Source organism: Pongo abelii, chromosome 13 (assembly GCF_028885655.2).
Source record: "Pongo abelii isolate AG06213 chromosome 13, NHGRI_mPonAbe1-v2.0_pri, whole genome shotgun sequence".
Lineage (NCBI taxonomy): Eukaryota > Metazoa > Chordata > Mammalia > Primates > Hominidae > Pongo > Pongo abelii.
Window position 1 is genome coordinate 126,475,634 of NC_071998.2, and position 17,496 is coordinate 126,493,129.

A 17,496-nucleotide genomic window follows, 5' to 3' on the forward strand; every position below is an offset into this window, starting at 1 on the left:
CAGTGGGGTGGGGATGGCAGGGGGTAACACAGGGTACCGGGGCTGGGGCAGTGAGGTGGGGACAATAGGGTGCTGGGGCTGGGGCAGTAGGGTGGGGATGGCAGGGGGTAACACAGGGTACCGGGGCTGGGGCAGTGAGGTGGGGACAATAGGGTGCTGGGGCTGGGGCAGTAGGGTGGGGATGGCAGGGGGTAACACAGGGTCCCTGGGCTAGGACAGTGGGGTGGGGATGGCAGGGGGTAACACAGGGTCCCTGGGCTAGGACAGTGGGGTGGGGATGGCAGGGGGTAACACAGGGTCCCTGGGCTAGGACAGTGGGGTGGGGATGGCAGGGGGTAACACAGGGTACCGGGGCTGGGGCAGTGGGGTGGGGATGGCAGGGGGTAACACAGGGTACCAGGGCTGGGGCAGTGGGCGGGGAGGACAGGGGTCTTGACTGGTGGGCACCAAGGCTCCGTGGGGATTGTGGTAGGAATGCAGGGGCAGTGAGGTGTGGGCCTGGGGGCTGCTGACCATTCGCGGCTCCTTGTCACCCCCATTTGCTGAGCACAGGGTGCTGGGCTGCAGGCTAAGCCCTCATGTTCATTACCTCCTCTCATCACTACAGCAAGCACCATTTCTCATATTGGAAAATTAAGGCTGGGAGTAGTCAGGTGACTGCCACTGGGCCTCAGAGGGCCAGGCAGGCTGTGCCTAACCACCTTGCTGTGCCCCAGACAGGCTGTGTCCACATCCCAGCCAGGCAGCTCAGGCGTTGGCTCCATTGTGAGGTCTCAAGGCCACACGTGAGGGAGGGAGCTGCCGCTGTCCGATGGGCTGCGCTTGCTGTCCCTGGGCCAGGCCTGCTCTAGGACACTGATGGGCTGGCAGCTGCTCCATCTGCAGGTGAGCTCAGGTCCCTCCCAAGCACTGTCTACAGGTGTTACCTGTGGAGAGTCTTGACTATGAGTTGTCCAGGTTCTTGGCATTTTGAACAAAGAATTGGACAAAATATACAAAGCAACAAAGAATGAAGCAGGGAAAGCACAGATGTACTGAAATGAAAGTACCCTCCACAGAGTGGGAGTGGGCTGGAGCAAGTGGCTCAAAGAGCACTGGTTACAGAGTTTTCTGGGTGTAAATATCATCTAGAGGTTTCTCATTGGTTACTTGGTTACACCCTATGTAAATGAAGTAGTGGCCGACATTGGTTTGATTGGTCTGATTGTTTACAGTCTGATTGGTTACAGGAGGCAACCAATCGGAGGCTGAAGGGAAGTTACCAGGTTACACTCTTATGCAAATGAAGACTTGGCTGGCAGCCAGTCTGATTGGTTGTGGGAGGGGAACAATCAGAGGTACTTTCCATTTTTCCTCTGCCAGGCAGTGCAAAGTGGGGGGTTGCAAAGGGAGTAGCCTCTGATTTTTTTGTTACTTGGGCATGGAGGTGTGGGGTTTTCCTTTTGATTTAGTTATAGGAAGTCAGCGTGACTCAGCCTTAGTTTCTCTGCCTCACAGGAGCCCACTCCTGAGTGTCTGTTGCGCCCTGCAGAAGACTCCAGGCGAGGTGGGAGTCCCTATGGTCCTGCCAGCCTCTGCTGCTCCCTGGGCCCACCCTGTGCCTGCACACGAAGGTTCTCAGTCTGTGTGTGTTGAATACATGAAGGACGGTGCACACCTCCCACCGTGAAGCATTGTGAAGACACGCAAGGCGGGGATGGGCCTTCAGAAGCAAACTGAGGTCTGGAGGCAGCCAGTGCCCGGCTTCTGGCACCTTCCAGTCATCGTTCCAATTCAACAACCATTTCCAGAGCTCCTTGGGGGTGTGCAGCAAGCTGAGCTGGTGGGACTGTGAAGAGGTGGCTCGCCCTCCCTCGAGGCAGGGCCTGGCTTGGTTCTGGCTCTTGTCCTCACCTGGACGCTCTGTTTTTGGAATGAGGGCCGCTCCATGTGCCCTGGACATTCAGCTGCGATGCTCTGAGGCATGGAATGGATTCTCCTTTCTGCTTCTCAGAATTGAGACTTGGGCCATGATGTAAAAGGAGGAGAAGCACCCGGAAAGCCCCGAATTCCTGACACGGGAAACCTCTGGGGGACAGGGAGGCCGGCCCTGAAACCCTCTTGTCTTTTGAAATTGTCCACAGCCCCTCATCAGGGACAAGGAGGAGGAAGCCAGCACCTCCTTTCTGCTCGCCGACCCCCAGCCAGGCCCTGCAGACTCTCCCTCCCGTGTCTAGGCAGTCCGAGAAGAAGCAATTTGGTGCATGTGACTTATTCAGAGCAGTCAAAGTGAGAGGAAGGACTGAGGCAACCCGTCTAGAAACAGCCAGAAAAGAGATCCCAGCTCGAAACCACTCATAAGGTTGATCTTGAAAACAAATTAGCGGTGAGTTAAGGAAAACATTTATTTGATTAGATGCAACCAGTTGTTTCAAAAACAATACTCATCAATTGTTTTTCTCCAGACAGGATTCTGGAGAACCCTGTGCTCTTCTGCAGGCTTTTCAATTACTGGCCTGCTGACATCCACCTCTGGCAACCCCGCTTCATCACTGACTCCAGAGAGCAAAGGTCCTTCGGACTCGCTCATGGTCCTGTCCCAGCCACACGTCCGGCCAGCTCAGCGCAGGTGCGCAGTAACTCTCTGTGGAGGGCAGGAAGTCGCGTCTCTAATGATCTCACAGGAGCACCTCCTATGTGCCTCAACACTGGTCACAGCCTGTGCCCCTGACCCCAAGCCATGGGAATGCCCAAGCCAGGGCTTTCCACCACCCTGCTCAGGCCCCGCCGTGAGGCGCATCGCATGCCTGGTTGGGACTGTGCACATCCCTTTATTGTAAAATTATCCCAAATTTGGTGCTGCTGGCTTGGGGCCATCTCCAAAGACACTGCACGTTTGGCCTTAGCTGCGAAGGTTCATGTTCACCCCTAGACGGGACACTTCCTGTGGAAAAAGTGGGGGTACAGCAATTGTGCAGATAACAGGCAAAGCAGACAAAGACCTCAGGAGTCTAGAATTTTCCCCTGCAGGAAAGGCGGGGTGTGGGCACGAGGCCTGGGGCCGGGCAGCACCGGACGTCAAGGTATCGTGGAGAACGAGACGCACCATCATGATGGGGAGAATCTTTTTCGGCTTCTCGTCATCACACGAGCGTGAGAGGTGAGAGACGGGATGGCGTGCAGGGAGTTGGAGTGTGGGTGGCGGTGGCCTGCCTGGGATGGGACTGCTGAAGCCCGTGGCTGTCTCCACGTGGCTTCCCCTTCTGAGTAGCTGGGTCACTGCTCAAAGGTCTATGGCCCTTCCCTTCCACCACTCTGTGTCCTGTTCATGGGGCTCCTGCCGTGTGGAAGGTCCTAGGCGGGAGCTGTCCGCCCAGCACAGGGAGGAAGGAGCTCCTGCCCTTGTAAATGGCCAGAGGGCCCCATGGTCCTGTGGCTGCCGGGATGGGCTGATGGCTGGTGGATCGGGGCCATAGGTATCCTCTCATCCACTCTTCAGCTCAGTTAACCAAATAACCACGAATCACCATTTGTTCCTGATGCCATTTTGGGCCTGGGAACATGGTGGTGGCCAAGACGGCAAGGCCTGGGCCTCCCGTGCAGAAAGGGGAGTGGAACGGGCAGGCCAGTGGATGACAATGTCAGGGGTGCTGAGTGGTGACAGGAAAGCAGTGGCAGGGAGAGGTTGACGGTGCTGGAGAGAGGAGGCAGCTGCAGGAGCATCTTCGGGACATCGCCAGGGAGTGAGTCCAGGAAGAGTTGGCCCCCGCAAGACTTCACCCGAGAGTAGCAGGACAGAGCAGAGGTGATAATGGGCGGTCAGGGCCGGAGGCGGTGCCTTTCCATCTGCTCCGACTTTCACAGTGAGGCCTGCGTCGAGCTCAGGGTCAGGGGAAGGGGAGGGGCCGGGGCATGTAGGAGGGCTTGCAGGGAGCAGGTGTAAGCCCGTTGGTTTGAAGGGTGGGAAACCGGTTCCCTAGGACTACGCAGGGTGGGAAGTTCCTGCCAGTCAACAGAGGAAGGGAGTGAGGGGGTCAGGGAGATGGTGCTGGGTGAGTGGGAGTCAGGGGCACTACCTCAGGGGCCATAGAAATCCAGTGGGGCGAGGCAGAGGTGGGCAAGGGCAAGGGCAGGCAGGAATTAAGAGTGAGAATGCGGCTACAGCCAGGAAGTGAGGTCTGCACGCAGCCAGGGACTGGAGCACTCCATCAGGCGAGCTGGAGAGAAGGGGGCTTGGAACCAGGATTCGGGAGGAGGAGCTGCCGCCAGGGCTGACAGGGTCAAGGGCATGGCCCACCAGGAGGGTGGCTCGGGTGGGGGACAAGCTGGTAGGCAGGGCCAAGGAGCTGAGAGGCTACACTGGGATCAGGAGCCGATGAGGCTACACGGGAGGGAGCTGACCCACAGGACCAGGACAGGAGGCTTGGAGGAGGCGAGCAGAGGAGCTGGGGCTTTGCGGAAGGTGAGGAGAGAGGGCTCAACCACATGGGAAAGGGAGGAACCACCCATGGGCGTGGAAAACAGCCTTCCCTGGAGAGCCTGCGGGAGCAAGGCCTCACCTCTCCACACAGCCAGTTGTCGGAGCAGGCCGGAGGACATTCAGAAGGGAGGTGTTCGTGGGTGCAGATTTGCGCCAAAGGGCCTCAAAGCAGGGTGCGGGGAGGGTGAGTGGGTGCAGGTGGGAGCAGTGTGCATGGGGCAGGGGTCTCATGGAGACCCCAGGGGAGCAAGGGTCAGAGCCACGCCCTCTTGCCCATGTGGGCTCCACGCAGAGCCCACAGGAAGCCGTGCTGATGCCAAGCCTGAACTCCTCCCTCCTCACCACTCTGCCTGCGCTGCCCCTCAAGGGCTGGACTTAGTTCAGAAGACTCAGAGTCTACATCAGAGCTGTGTGTTCTACTCAGTCCGCATCTGTCCATCCCTCCCTCACCCATCTGGCATGGACTCGGAACCTAGCAAGTGCCAGTGCTCATACTCAGTATCAGCATGCCGGGGGGCAGGGAGTCTGCAACTGAGAATGACCTTCTGCCAAGCTGGGTATCCCAGGGATGGCCCGCGCTGGCCGCCTCTGTCTGGTATCGATTGCAGCCTTTGCTTCTAAAGGAGACAGGATGAACCTTCAGCCTTAAGACTCGCAGCCACTAGCGCGGTAGGTGCAGGGAGGAGGCCCGAACTCCGTGCAAGGAAGAGTCTTCTAAGCATGGTGAGCTCCCCACTACTGGTGGTAGGGAAGCAGAGGGAGGAAGCCATTTCCACCCCTTCCCCTGGGGAGTGGGAATCCGTGTCCCTCAGCAGCCTCTGCCCACTGAGTTTCATTAACGGGCAATCTGCCAGGCCGCGGCTCGCCCCTGGGGAGCAGGCACCAGCCTAGCCGAGTAATTTCTCCAGCACTGCTCAGAGGCACCGCCCCACCCCAGACCATCTGTTTGCGTGCAGCTCCAGATCATTTTTCAACACATCAGCAGCAAGACCGAGAAATCTCTCTGGCTCCGGACCACCCCACCAGCTCCCGCAGTCAGAGCTCACCCCGAGGACGGCATTTCAGCCCCTTCTCAAAGTCAGCAGAATATGATTTTTTGATTGGAAGCACTGGGCTTGTCGATTTCCTCCGTGAGGAAAAGCATGCATTTTCCTCTCTTTCTTAAATAAGTCGTAAAATAGATTGTGCATCTAAAAGGGCCACATAAAGCACTGGCCACAGTGAGCTTCATGGAATTCGCTGACTGCATAAATCAGGGAGATGAGTTTCAGAGAAGCCTTGTTCTCCCTTTCTGGATATAAAATGGTTGACTTCTAAATTGGGAGAGAAGTCAGCCCAAATGTCCCTGAGGCTGCCAGAGGGCATGGGGACAGAGGTCCTGAGAGGGGAGATTGGGTTTTCTAAAAGGCACCTGCCAGGGAAGAGGCAAAAGATGCCAATCCCATGCTGGCCCTGAGCCTCGGGGCTTGGGAAGCACCTTCTTTCTGCTGGGGAAGCAGCAGAGCCCAGTGCTGGCATTCCCAGACATCCTCACAGCCACCTTCCAGATACGCCATTTCCAAGGATCACCCGTGCTATTTACTTAACAGTTTTAGAAAGAGAATTCCCTCACCCTATTTTGTAGCCACATTTTAGCAACAGTATCTCTAACCCATGGTTTTATATATATATATGGGCAAGCTATATTTTTTCTGATACTTCACGATAAATGGTAGTAGATTAATTCCTCCAGGTCTCATCCTCTCTTCTCTCTTCCATAGGGTGCTGCAGGGATCCAGGCATCTCCATCTGTGAGCCTCCAGGGTCTCTGCAGAAGAGGAAGGCTCCACCCACACTTCCTTGGCTAGAACCAGTCATGTGGCCACAGCCTAGTGCAACGGAGGCTGGGAGGTGTGGTTTCGGGATACCAGGGAAGCAGGAAATGAGAAGAGAAGGCGACCTGTTTCTGACATTATTAAAATAAAAAATGCATCTCTGCATACCTCTCAGGCCACATCTGGGAAAGGCTGACTTTTCAGAAAGGCCAGCATGCAGTACTGGGTGACCTTGGGCAGGTGACTTACCCACTCTGAGCTCAAGTCTTTGCCACACATATGGAGAGGCTCACTGGAGTTTTCTAGCTGGGAAGATTCGATGCACAGCCCACCTAGCGCCTGGCCCAGAGCAGAGCCCGCTGTGAGCTCGTTCCGCCCCCACCCCCACAAACCGTGTTGCAGACACCAAGGGCATGGCCCTGCCAGGTGCCCTCTCTTAAATCTTCTATAAAAGGAGAGGACTGGCTGGGTGACTGTTTCCAACCCAACATCCACAAAGTGGATAAATGGGCAGACGCGAGTGACTTTCTTAAGTACACAGCCAGCTTGTTGTGGGCCCTGTCTAGGGTGATGGCATCCCTGGGGGCCACAGGCCGTGGGCCCCATTGCCTCAAGCCTGCGAGCTGGCTGCCACAGCTCACCCACTGCAGGGGGCACACTGAGGGGCTTCAGGTCCCTCCTCCAGGACACAGGGAGGACAGGGATGGAGTGTTTTTCAGAAGACAGGTCAAGGCTGATGACAGGTCCGGGCTGATGGGGAGCAGCCGTGAAGCAGGCTGTTTGCGTCATCACTGTATTCTCCACTCTGGAAAACCAAAACTGGGTGACTCGCTGAATTCAAACCAGGGAAGGCTGAGCCAGAGCCAGAACTGGGGTCTCCCCTCTGGGCCAAGTCTGACCGAGAAGCTGGGAGGCCTGTGGCTGGTGCCCAGCAGTTCACTTGGTGGGGGCTCTCAGCAGCAGCCAGGCCAGGCCCGAGCCACACAGACTCCCACCTCCGTTTCTGCGGAAAAATAGCGAACACAATTCCTCAGGAGACCAGGGAGAGGAGGGGATGGGGGTGCAGCTCAGACCAGGACCGGGGCCCTGACAGAGGACCCCAAGCAGAGAGCAGGGCAGTGGTGCCAGGGAGGCAGGCCAGCTAGCTGCACCTCTGATACAGGCCGCAGAGCTCGGCTGCTCTTGCCTTTGGGAGGACCTCTACCACGGCTTCGGCAGTGCTGGCACCGAAACCTGTCGGCTGTTTCTGAGCATCTGGACATATGATTTAGCGCTTATTGATGGCAGTAGAAGCAGGGAGTGACCACGCATGTTAGCACGTAATTTATTCCACACCCATAATTCTGTTCTGCCACCAGTAATGACAGGGAGACTCGCTCCCTCTTATCAGGCAGTGGCACCTTCATGACATTGGCCCCTCCCTGGAGCCGAGGCCAGGTGGGCTTTATTCAAGGACCGCCCCCCGTGCTGTTCTCAGGTTGAGCTGAAGCTAGGATGATGGGATCCAGCCGGGTCAGCACTGGCAGAAATGTCTGTGACTATGGCAGACAGACAGATGCCACATCCTCTTCCCCAGAACCTGTGAATGTTCCTATCTAAAGAGGCTTTGCAGATGAGCTTAAGTTAAGGATTTCATGGAAAAGGGAGATTATTCTGGATCATCTGCACAGGCCCTGTGGAAGCTCAAGGGTCCTTATAAGAGGGAGTTAGGAGGCTCAGAGTCAGAGGGGAGACATGAGGACCGGCCAGGGGGTCGGAGGCGGGAAGATGCTGCCGGCCTTAAGGAGAGGGAGGAAACGAGGGGAGGGAGCCCATGGCCTCTGACCCCTGCCTCGAGGCAAGTTAGTCAGAGACCTCTGCCATCCACAGAAGACAAGAGGCAGCCCCATGGGCTCCAGCTGCTCTTTGGTGAAGCCTGGCAGGGGTAAGAGAGGCAGTGCCCTGGACACCCCGGAGAACCCACGCTTTTCAGGCTTGAGCCTGGGGTGGATCCACAGCACACTGGTGACCTTGTTTGTTAACTTCCAGCCGTGGGGATTGAGGCCCCCACTGGGGGCAGGGACGGAGGAAGGAACAAGGGGAAGGGATCTGAGGCTATCTGTGACCCTGCCCTGTGGGGAGCCCAAGGTCTGTGGAGCAAGGTCTATGGACAGGGACCCACCCTGGCCCTGCAGTGGGCCCTAGAGCTGCCAGAAACCACCCCAAAATCCCTTTTCTAACTCCATGAGCTAATTTCCCAAAGGATTTGGCTAAAAGACACCTGGGGGGTTGTGACAAATTTAGATCTGCCACAAAAGTGCTGAGTCACGCTTTGCCTGTTTGGAAAACAGCAAGCTAATTAAGTTACTGTTGGAGGCAGAGGCTGCAGCAGGAGGAGCAATGGAAAAATCCTCTGTGATGCTCGGCTCCACTCAGCTCAGAGAAACGTGCACCACCAGGGAGGTGACCCCACGTGCTGGGCTGTCAGCAGCCAGAGCCTGGCTGGTGGAGCTGTAAGAAGAGGCCTTGGGGAGCCCAGCACCCCTCGTGGTATAGATCATAGGGTGGCCTCACTGAGGCCCAGAGGAGGGAGGAGCCTGGTCCACAAGGGGGAAGAAGAGGCAGAATCTGGAGAACTCAGCTGTCCCTGTAGTGTGAGTCAAGCCCTCCTTCTATGAAGGGACTCTTAGCATCCCCACCCGCACAACTCCACCCCTGCCTCCTTCCCTCACCCAACATCTGGGGAACCTCTCTGAGCCAGGGGATTTGGCTGCATTCAAACAGCAAGTGAGACATACATGGTCCCTGTGCTTCAGAGCTTACAGTCTGGCCACGAAGACCCCTTGGGAACAGCCACAGCTGCTGCACATTAATTAAGGTGGAGGGTGAAACTGATGACACAGGAATGGAGAATGTGAACTCAGATGAGGCAGGCAGGGATGGTTAGAGCCCTGATCGGAACAAAGGGACCAGCATTTGACTTTGAATGAATTGCTTAACAAAGATCTGCTGACCCCCATTCTGGGAAGAATGACTACAATGGTTGGGCCTAAGGACAGACCAAACCCATCCCAGCCCCCAAAGAGCTCAAGCCCAGGGGGACACGAGTCCTGTTCAGATGAGAAATAAACAGGATGAGACAGGGAGACCAAGTCAGCTTCCCCAGCTCCTGTGCTGCATCAAGTCCTCTGCCCTCCAGGTCTCACCCCCTACTCCATCCTACTAGCCCGGGAACCCGAGGCTCCGAGAAGTGAGTGGATCCACCCAGACCCCACCTCTTGGCCCTGCTCCTGCAGGTTCTCTCAGCCTCTTTTGAGAGCAGACGCTTGGGTTACCAACCACGAGTGGAGGGGCCCACAGCAACGCCACAGTGACTTGGGACCCTGAGAGCCCCTCTGTGCCTGGAAACCGCTCCCTCCACAGCTGACCTGACATGAAGCAGTTGTGGGGTCTGATCTTCACCGTGGAGGGGTGTAGGGTGGAGCTGACTGTTAATGTAAGTCCTTGAGAGGCTGGGCTGGATCTGGAGCCCAGAATTTTACTTGGCCTCATGCCAGTGATGGGGTTCAGGCAGGAAGACATCCCCACCTCAAATACTTCTCCTTGGTGAAGTCTGAAGCCCCTTCTTGGGGGACAGAACCTCTTATTCAGTTTTGGGGTGGGAGAGTCACCCCAGAACTTATGTTGACATTGCAGGCGTGTGCAGAGGCCCTGTATGGAACCCTTTCCTGAGGATGAGTTTGCATGGAAGAGGCAGGCGGGACCCCAAAGCAGCTGGGTACACAGACCACCCACCTCCCTTGCCCCAAGAATATCCAGGTTCTTTCCCTCCACACTCTCCTTCCCAGACTCCAACCATTCTCAGCCTGAACACCTTGCTCTGAACACCAGGCCTTGGCTCAGGCTGTTCCCTCTGCTGGGAGAGCTTTCTCCACTCCAGGCTGCCCAACTCAGAAGCAAGGTCACATCCACAGAGACACTCTCTCTGTGAAGATTAGGCTTTCTGTGGGCAGCCCAGGGGTGGTTTGGCAGTTCAGCTACCAGGACAAAGAGCCTTCCAGCATCTGCTCTGCCATCCCTAGATGTGGCTTTTGTCCTCATGGCCCAGGATGGCAGCTGAAGCTCAAGCCACCACATCTCTGTTCCAGGAAAGATGGGGCAAAGAAGAAAAGAGTTACAGTGTATTCACAAATTGCCTTTTAGGGATGGTATCCAGGGGCTGTCATATGACACTTCTGCATATCCTATTTGTCAATACTGAGCCACATGACTACCTACTGCTGCAAGGGAGGCTGGGAAATGTAGTCTTTATACTGGGTGGTCATGAGGCCAGCCAAAAACCCTGGATTTTGTAACTGGGGAAAAAGAGGAGGAGGTGAACAGCTGTCTACCCCAGCCTTCCCACACCCTGTCATATTTGGTCAGCGTTCCTGTCACATGGTCAGACAGAGCTCACACCAGACTTGAGCAAGGCCCAGCCAGTGGGCAGATAGAGCCTGGAACCAGGCAGGGGAAGGAGGGAGGCATCACACACATGCCAGTCCCACCCAGTCCCCTCCGTGCTTCTGGGCTTTTCAGTAAATTATCCTTTTGTCTCAGAAAGCTTTAGAAGCCTCCTGGCAATTCCAGCTGGAGTTTTGAGTTGTTAGGGGTGGAGAGATGGTACAAGACATGAGCTGCCATTGCTGCTTTGGAGCAGAACCAAATGTAAACATGTGAGCTGCATGCAGCCACGCCCCCCTCACCCACTCCCATGGGCGCCATTCACCCAGCATGGCAGGGGAAAGGAAGGGGGCATGTGGGGAGATCTGTCTCCTCCCCAAGATCTGCTTGTCTCAGAAACAGATGAGCACAGCATACGACACTTCTCAGAAGCTGGTGTCAGCCATGAGGCTGGGGCCTCTGGGCAATTAAAGGACCTTCCCATCTATTATTCTGTGTGTCCCTGCCTCCCTGGTAGCATCTCCGGGAAGGGAGCAGCTTATTGCTATTTGATGGGGGACACGGAGGCACTTGAGTGCTGCGAAGGACAGGCAGTTCTCTCCCTGGGTGCCTCTCCACCCGCGCTCGGCCATGCCCTCCACTCACTCCCACACAGCAGCACCACCTGCTCTGTCCTGCCTGGGAACCTCTCCACCAACTCAGCACCCACTGGGCTTCATCTTGTCACCGGCCTCTTCAGGCAGCAGTCTAGGCCTTCTGGGCCCCACCCTACACTGTTGTTGCTTCCTCAGGATGCCCCAGCCTGGGCTGCTCTCCCCTGCAGCTCCCTCTCTGCACACAGGTGTGCGTTGCCTCTTCTCCCATCTTTGCTCGGGCTGGTGCCCCTGCTCAGAATGCCCTTCTTTGCCCTGGCTTCTCTGTGGATCCTCATCTTACCCACCATCCAGGCTCAGCCAGAGCTTCACATTTCTTATGCACTGGGTCCCGGCTGGGGGTCAGAAAGACTGGTGCTGGTGAAGGGGGTCCTGAGATGAAGAGAACATGGCCTCTGGCTTCTAGGAGCCATCTGCAGGATGAAAATAGACAAGTGACCAATGGGTTCTGGACCAGTGACCAAGGAACCCAGAGAAGCAACTGTGCCCTGCTAGGCACTCCATGGTCCCGAAACACTCTCTTCTCACTTGCAATTATTTCATCTCTATTATCTGTCTCCACCAATGGAATCTAGCTCCATGAAAGCAGGGCCAACTCTGTAGTGTTCACTGATATATCCCCAACACTCATGATACCATCTACTCAGAACACAAAAACATTTGTTCACAGGATGTATGGATGGATGTATGGCTGATGGATGGATGAAAGGATAAGCGGATGGATGGATGGATGGATGGATGATGGATAAATATATGGATGGATAGACAGATGAATGGATAGATGGATGAGTGGAAGGATGAATGGATGATGGATAGATGGATGATGGATGATGGATGGATGGATGGATGGATGGATAGATGGATGGATGGATGATGGATGGAAGATAGATGGGTGAATGGATGATGGATGGATAGATAAATAGATGAGTGTATGGATGAATGATGGTTGATGAATGAATGGACAGATGATGGATGGATAGATGAGGGATGGATAAATGGATGATGGGTGATGGATGGATAGATGGATGAATGGGTGATGGATGGAAGATAGATGGATGAATGGATGATGGATGATGGATGGATAGATGAACAGATGGATAGATGATAGATGTATAGATGAGGGATGGATGAATGATGGATAATGAATGGATGAATGAATGATGGATGGATAGATGAATAGATGGGTGGATGAGTGGATGGATGGATGATGGATGAATGGATGATGGATAGATGGATGATGGATGGATAGATGAATAGATGGATGGATTAGTGGATGGATGGATGGACAGATGATGGATGGATGGATGGGTGATGAATGGATGATGGATGGATGGATGATGGACAGATGGATGACAGAAGGGGGCTGAGTCATCCAGTGGCATCCTATCCATTCAGCCTCACTGACCACTCAGTGGAGACACTTACTCCTGGCTCCCTCCCCATCCCCTGTGGCATTCTTCTCCATGGGGCTCATCACCACCTGGCACAGATTCTAGATGTTTACTTATGTACTTGTTCACTGTCCATCTGCCTCCCCCAATCTGAGGCTTGTCTGCTGTGTTTGCTGATGTATCTTTAGGGCCTAAGAAAGTGCCTCCAACATTTAATAATGAGTTAGGAGGCAGGACTCAACTCTGGAGCATATTGGAAGCTAGCTGAAACAGGGAAGAGGCACCAAAAGCACCTTTCCATAACATGCCCATCATTGTCATGGCAACACCTGAAAGTTACCATCCCTTTCCATGGCAATGACATGGAAATTACTGCCTCTTTTCTAGAAATTAATGAATAGCCCATCCATCCACATCCATCCATCATCTGTCCATCCATCCACTCATCCATTCATCCATTCATCTGTCTATCCAGATTTGCATATAGTTAAAAATGAGTATAAACATGACTGCAGAACTGCCTTCAGCCGCTCTCAGCACGTTGCCTGTGGGGTAGCCGTGCTCTGCAGGAGCAGTCATGGAGCTGCAACACTGCTGCCTCAATAACGTCGCTTCCTTCTACCACCGACTGCCTCCTGAATTCTTTCCTGAGCAAAGCCAAGATCCTTCCCAGGCTAAGCCCCAATTGCGGGGCTTGCCTGTCCCGAGACAGGAGAAATAAAACAAACTTGTGTTGTATGTAAGAATAGATGAGTGAGCTAATGAAAGAACACACACACAAGACTCTTCTCCCAAATAGAGACCAGGATTGATGCCTGGCTTCCACTGAAAGTCACCTTAGGGGAAAAGCCTTCCAGAACCAAGACCAAAATAGCATCGGCCTCTGTCTCTGTCCACTTCCCTTACTTTAGCTTCCACACAGTGCATTTCACCATCAGCCATGTTACCTACTCATTGTTTCCCATCTTTACTCACTCAGCTTTAAGCTCTGAGAAAGGGACTTTGTTTTGTTCTCTGCCAAATCCCCAGAGTCTAAAACAGGTCCTGGCACACGATAGGAGCTCTAGCAATATTTGTGGCAGGAGAAAGTGCTGTCAAAGCTGGAATGTGCAGGAGGGCTAGGGGTTCCCCCAGCAGCCCCGGTCGGAGCCTCCAAGCCTCTCTGGGGCCCTTCTCTTAGAAGCAGCTCGGTTTTAATTTGCTGGGGCTGCCATGCAAAGTACCACAAGCTGGGCAGCTCAATCAATGAAATGTATTTTCTCACAGTTCTGGAAGCCAGAACCCTAAGATCAGGGTGTCAACAGGGTGAGTTCCTCTGAAAGAAAGTGAAGGGGACACAAACAGAAGACAGTGCTATTTTGGACTTGGGCCTGGAAAGGCTTTTCCCCCAAGCTGACATGTAGTGGGGGTCGGGGTCAAGCCGGGGCTCGATCTGGGGGAGTCTGCTGCACACTGTTTCCATAGCTCCTATCAGTTCATTCATTCAACACAAATGAGTTCTGTTCCTGTCGGGAGGGGCATCTGCTCCAGGGCCCTCTCCGTCTGGGGTCTGCTGGCCGTCTGGGGTGCTCCTCGCCTTGTGGACGCCCCACCCTGGTCTCTCCCTTCATCTTCACATGAGGTTCTCCTTGTGTGTATGTCTGTCTCTGCGTCCAATTTGCCCCCCAGTTTTTTGTTTGTTTGTTTGTTTTGTTTGTTTTTTGTTTTTTGAGACAGAGACTCGTTCTGTCGCCCAGGCTGGAGTGCAGTGGCACGATCTCGGCTCACTGCAACCTCCGCCTCCCAGCTTCAAGTGATTCTCCTGCCTCAGCCTCCCGAACAGCTGGAACTACAGGCGCCCCGCCACCACACCCAGTTAATTTTTTGTATTTTTAGTAGAGATGGGGTTTCACTGTGTTAGCCAGGATGGTCCTGATCTCTTGACCTCATGATCCACCCACCTCGGCCTCCCAAAGTGCTGGGATCACAGGGGTGAGCCACCGCACCCAGCCTGAATTGTCCCTTTTTAAAGGACAGCAGTCGTATTGGATTGGGGCTGCCCTGCTCCAGCGTGACCTCATCTTACCCAGTAACATGTGCAAGGACCCAATTTCCAAATAAGGCCACCTTTTCAGGGACTCAGGGTCAGGACTGCATGTGGACTTGGGGCGCACGTTTCAACCCGCGACAAGCCAGCTCCCCTGCTCCCTCCTTTTCTGCCCTCCCACGTCACACTCAGTCCTGCTGATCTGGCTTATACAAAATTACCCTCAAATCACAACATGGACATTCCCTCTGCCCCCCAAGCGGGGTCTCCAGGCTCCATCCTGCTTCCTCGGATCCCCCCAGGCCTGGCAGACGCTGGTGCCCAGAGAGCGCCAGGTCATCTCACGAACTGGCTGGAGTGTGATACGGACGTTTCTGCCTCCACCAAATCCACGCTCAGGCACCTCCAAAAGTCTCTTTTATTCAGCAAAGAAGAGGATTCCTGTCTGGGTCATCAAGAAGGAAATCCAGAAAGACTTGAAGCCCAGGAACGGGGAGGAAGCACGTGCCCCTTCCACCCCATGTGGGCACAGGAGAGCTGGCCTGTCAGTCAGGACAACAGAAAATGGCTCATTCCCTGTCCCCCAGGATCCCCACCAGCTCTGCCCCCAGCTGGGAGCCCCAGGGTGAGCAGTGCTTGTGTTTATTTTGGAAACTGTGAATCTTTGTGTTTCCCTAGAAAGCCCCAGCCCATGTCTCGTCAGCACCCTCTTAGCTTGCCAAGGTCAGACACGGGGAGGCTGCCCTCCCTGGCTCCCCATGGTGGCAGCCAAAATGCGTCTGCAGGAGACAGCTATGCAGGGGGCCTCAGAACGAGATCAGCAGGTGTAGGGCATGCCCCTGGGGGAGTCTGACCCAAGCTTGATGCTATTTCTTTTGTCTGGAGGAACGAGGGTTGCTAAGGCCTGGAGGGCTGACGGTGTGGCGCATCCTCGCCTTCTGCCTGGATGGAAAAGTCAGATCCCCTGATTCCAACCAGGGCCCAGAGGTGGGCCCCAGAGACACTGAGCCAGGATGGCAGGGAAGGGAGGGAAGGCCACTGAGGGCTCACCGCCTGGGCCTTCCTTTCTGGCAACCTGCTGGCGTGGCTCTACACCGCAGGCGGCTCTGTGGAGGCTCCATCCTCGCTGGACCCGACCCTGGGGACAGTGCTGCTCTTCCAGGCTGAGTTGCCCTCCACACCCACCTCCAGCCCTTCCCCTGTTTCCCTTGTATCTGGGGAGAAAATCTGGAAACAGAGGGACCCCACATCTACTGATCACCTGCTCCAGCCAGGTCTTTCCAGGCATGCGGCCACAGACACCCCTGCCTTGCCTCACTCCAGGCTCAGCTCCCCACTTGATGTCATGTCCACTCGGCGTGTCGAGGACGGATCCGAAGGTCTCACACCAACACCCCACGCCCTCCCACTCACTACCCACTGGCCACCACGTTTTTCTAACTGCTCAGACCACAGCCCAGGAAGGGCTGTTGACTCCTCTCCCTCACCCAACACCCACCCCAGCAGGAATCAGTGCTGACTCAACTCCCAAAGTGCATTGTGGATCCGCCTGGACCCCTCCACCTCCTAAAGAACGTTCATTCCACCCTCATCTAAATTACCACCATCTTCCCACCCAAAGCCAACGCCTCCCCTTGGGTCCCCCTCCCACCAAGCCCATCATGCATTCCCCACAGTCCACAACTACACACCACAACCACCCTTTCCTGCTTCCCCGGAGCCTGGACACCCTGGCAGCCCACAGTGCACCCACCCTTCTGAGCACCCTGGACCAGGACACAGCCCTGCCCAGGATTTCAGCCAAAGCTCCTCTCCCTGGAATGCCCTCCCCAGACCTCTGAGGGGTGAAGTCCTCCTTGTCATTCAGATGGCAGTCTAATGTCCCCTCCCTGGAGCCTGCATCCCTGACCCCACTCTCCCAGGCCTCTTTCCCACTCTGCCCTGCTCAGTTCTCTACATAGCATTTGTTCCTGGCTGGGGTTTCTGTGTTCATGTATTGGTTCCCTCGCACCTTCCCATTGGAAGGTACACTTTACCACGGAGCGCCTCCTCTCTGTTGGTGCCCAGACCATCTGGCCTGCCATTGGCCATTGGTCAACTGGTGATATCATTGAGCGTTCCCCAAGATGGTACCACCGGGAGATGGCAGGGCCATGGACCCCAAGACTCCATATACTTTCCATAGCCCATGGTAAGCAGGCCTTTCTTTCCTCTGCCTCCTAGGATTCCTCCTGGGCTTTGATTGCATCTTGGTGCTTCCAGGCCAGCACCTTCAATCTATGGAGAGCAGAGAAGCTAGAAAATGCACCCAAAGACATAACACAAAGTGTGCCTCTCAGACCCTCCCGAGCTCTGGGCAGCCCCCTTCCTCCTCACCTCAGATGACCTCTAGGGTTCAGGGGAGCTCCTGAGAGGCCCCCGAAATTTTGTGTATGGGTATGTATTAGTTTCTTGCAGCCATCATAACCAATTATCACACACTTGCTGGTTTTAAAAAAACTGAAATTTATTCCCACAGTTCTGGAGGCCAGGGATCTGAACTCCAGCTGTGATCTGGGCCGTGCTCACTCGAGGCTCTAGGGGAGGGTCCTCTCTGCCCCCTCCAGCTCCTGGTGTTTCCTCAGCTGTGGCTGCATCACTCCAGCCTCTGCCTCACGCGGGCTCTTCTCTTCTGTCTTCTCTCCTGTTTTATGAGGGCATTTGTCGTTACATTCTGGTACCACCTAATCGA

General features: G+C 55.0%; 1 long non-coding RNA gene across 1 annotated transcript; it reads left to right on the forward strand.

The window, feature by feature from the left end:
• The first annotated feature begins 1,433 nt into the window (after positions 1–1,433).
• Positions 1,434–6,436, forward strand: LOC129047748 (uncharacterized). The gene is made up of 4 exons (XR_008509515.2): positions 1,434–2,365; positions 2,445–2,608; positions 3,010–3,139; positions 6,220–6,436. It is a non-coding gene; the product is annotated as an uncharacterized LOC129047748 (long non-coding RNA).
• Positions 6,437–17,496: the final 11,060 nt, after the last annotated feature.